This window comes from Schistocerca americana, chromosome 1, assembly GCF_021461395.2.
Source record: "Schistocerca americana isolate TAMUIC-IGC-003095 chromosome 1, iqSchAmer2.1, whole genome shotgun sequence".
Lineage (NCBI taxonomy): Eukaryota > Metazoa > Arthropoda > Insecta > Orthoptera > Acrididae > Schistocerca > Schistocerca americana.
This window is the reverse complement of record NC_060119.1, coordinates 149,632,817-149,636,627: the sequence shown is the minus strand read 5'-3', so window position 1 is coordinate 149,636,627 and position 3,811 is coordinate 149,632,817.

The window sequence follows — 3,811 nt, the reverse complement described above, 5'->3', positions numbered from 1 at the left end:
ACTGTGTGACTAAGAATCGCAATGCACGCAAAGAACACACAAGCACACTGTAAGTAGAAGCAGATATGAGAACACCTTACCTAGCAACTACGCTGGTTCAATGGCGCAACAAAGTTTAGGTGTGGAAACTTTACACAACACGATATATCGTAAACGACTCCACAAGAATCCTCCGACAAACACCACAGTCATTCTCACTTACCCTCCGTTTCATTTTTTAATGTTAATAGTCACCGTTCCATGTAAGAAAAAAGATTATGTCAAACATTCTAGGTGTTATTACAATCTGTTATTGGCTAACAGTACGAGGCCCGGACAAACAGTTCATTCTGTGAAAACTACACATCAGTAGCACTTTCCATTTCCGTATTTGCGGTGGTAGTTTTAAGCGATTCACCCAGTATATATCGTCTACTACAGTGTTCTCATTGGTTGTACTTAACAGAGGAGGTTGTAGTGGAGAGTACTACGTGTACAAATAGAAATTAAAGGCCTATAGAAGTTTATGTAGTTGTATTAACGCATTTATGAGCTGGCGTGTGACTTACGTTTATCATCATATTATGTTTTGTCCTTATTTGTGAATGGTTTTAACTTAGTTCGATAAGCACGGTTTGACTTGTATCTGGTTTTACCAACCTCTCAAGTTAACGACTCATTAGTGTTAATGACTCATCACTGGTATTCGTGAATTTACGTTTCGATCGTTTCCCCATTAAGAATATTGGAATTTTCGTGTTGTACTCTGTCTGATAACTAGACCGTAACTCAGTCATGAGAGCTGTTCGAACGCGTGAGTGTAGCTCGTTTAATAATGAGCAGTACTTGCGGTTTTGCTTCTGAAATAAGTGGTCATAGCTTCCATAATGCATTTGCACCCATATAGGTTATATTACAAACATTTGGTTTTGCTCCCACGGTCAGTGATAACAAAGATTCTGCATCTTGTCGCTTCCGACAGTCATTGAACAGGCTCTCAGGCTACGTCACACCCTTGACATGGCTCACCTGTATCAGTGGCTCTGCTCTTTACTTTACTTATTTAGTAATGGATCTAGAGTACCTACACTTTTCCCTATAGCGATGCGTTTAGTAATGTTGTTGTTTCTTTTACTGTGTTTGTTACAACCAGCTACTATTTTATGCAGATGTCTATTTACTGGGTACCATAACGTTAGTGGCATCATGGAACTGTTGGAGCAGGTAGATAAGTTGCTCGCCATGCGATATCACACTTACAGAACGAAAATACATCGCGAAACGTGCCATACAGCAGTTGCACTTTTGATTACAGTTCTTATCTACTTAATTGTACCAATTAGCTTGTTAGTACCGTATTTCTTCACACGTGATCACACAACAGTCATTCTTCTATGTCTATAAAGGCTTCATCACAATCTGACGTGTGCAGTTCTTTGGCATCGTCCTGGTACTTCGGCACAGGATGGGCATCGTCTGTGGGCAGCTGCTGAGGAGTACCCGGCCACCGGCGGGCAGCGAGGCTGAGCTGGAGGAGCTGGCGACGCGAGCAGGACAGCCGGGGGCGGCGGGGGCGGCGGGGGTGGATGTGCGGCGGCTGCAGCGCGCCAGGATGGCCCTCCACCGCTGCGGCCGGCTCTGCCGTTTCCACTTCGGATCAGCACAGCTGCTGGCTGTCTTTGCTATGACTTGCTCTGCCTATTTCCTTACAGTCCTAAGAGCAGAAGCGTGCAAGAGTGTCGAAATATGCGAAATATGCTAACGCCCTGTGTCGCCAGCTGTTGGTGTGCTGAGTGTGTTCCTTGGTGGCTGAGCGCGCCGACAGAGCTGGTCTGTTCCTGACGGGCTGCGCCTGCTGCTGCGTCCCAGGTCAGCAGTGGGCATCCTGCGACTTCCGGTAGACAGACTGATAGTTTCCGCCATGGGATTTTGTGACATCAATCTTCAAATCTTCACAACCACTGTTAGTGCGGCATTAGCCTATCTAGTAATACTTGTCCAGTTTGATACACAGGGTACTACATACGGACTTCGTCCGGGAAATCCTTAATTCTTAAGGTGCAATGTACAGAGACTATTCTTCAAGCAATCATCATATTGCAAACATAAAATTAGTAGCATATTGCCTATATCGTCTAATGCCTACATGGAAAGTAGTTGTTATTCCTCGACTACTCGTAGCGTTTGTGCTATACAAACGTATGAGTTACATACACTACTGGCCATTAAAATTGCTACACCAATAAAAAATGCAGATGATAAACGGGTATTCAGTGGACAAATATATTATACACGCCTGGGCATTGAGTCAAACAGAGCTGCCCATGCAGCTTCGACACGATACCAGAGTTGATCAAGGGTAGTGACTGGCGTATTGTGACGAGCCAGTTGCTCGGCCACCTTTGACCAGACGTTTCCAGTTGGTGGGAGATCTGGAGAATGTGCTGGCCAGGGTAGCAGTCGAACATTTCTGTATCCAGAAAGACCCGAACAGGACCTGCAACATGAGGTCCTGCATTATCCTGTTGAAATGGTGGGTTTCGCAGGGATTGAATGAAGGGTAGAGCCACGGGTCGTAACATGTCTTAACTGTAACGTCCACTGTTCAGAGCGTCGTCAATACGAACAAGAGGTGACCGAGACGGTAACCAATGGCACGCCATACCATCACACCGGGTGATGCGCCAGTATGGCGATTACGAATACACGCTTCCATCATGATGCTGGACCTGAATTCATCCGAAAAAATGAAGTTTTGCCATTCGTGCACCCAGGTCCGTCGTTGAGTACACCATCGCATGCGCTCCTGTCTGTGACGCAGCGTCAAGGGTAAGCGCAGCCGTGGTCTCCGAGCTGATAGTCCGTGCTGCTGCAAGCGTCGTCGAACTGTTCGCGCAGATGGTTGTTGTCTTGGAAACGTCCCCATCTGTTGACTCATGGATCAAGACGTGGCTGCACGTTTCGTTACAGCCATGCAGATAAGATACCTGTCATCTCGACTGCTAGTGATACGAGGCCGTTGGGATCCAGCACGGAATTCCGTATTACCCTCCTGAAACCACCGATTCCATATTCTGCTGACAGTCATTGGATCTCGACCAAAGCGAGCAGTAATGTCGCGATACGATAAACTGCAATCGTGATAGACTGCAATCCTGCCTTTATCAAAGTCGGAAACGTGATGGTACGCATTTCTCCTCCTTACACGAGGCATCACAACAACGTTTCACCAGGCAACGCCGGTCAACTGCTGTTTGTGTATGAGAAATCGGTTGGAAGCTTTCCTCATCTCAGCACGTTGTAGGTGTCGCCACCGGCTCCAACCTTGTGTGAATGCTCTGAAAAGCTAATCATTTGTATATCACAGCATCTTCTTCCTGTAGGTTAAATTTCGCGTATGTAGGACGTCATCTTCGTGGTAAAGCAATTTTAATGGCCAGTAGTGTATAGGTGTAGAGAAACAAATCCTAATAAACGGGCACACTGGACTCGCATTCGGGAGGACGACGGTTCAATCCCGCGTCCGGCAATCCTGATTTAGGTTTTCCGTGATTTCCCTAAATCGCTGCAGGCAAATGCCGGGATGGTTCCTTTGAAAGGGCACGGCCGACTTCCTTCCCAGTTCTTCCCTATTCCGATGAGAGGGATGACCTCTCAGTCTGGTCTCCTCCCCCAAACCACCCAACACAACGCAACTCAATAAACGGGCACCAAGTTTTTTGTAGTAATATTTACTTCCTTTCTATCTACAACCTGGATATAGATTACTGGTGCATACCACAAGGACGCGATAGAGCACCAGCGTAACTTATTACTTTAATGCGACATTTCT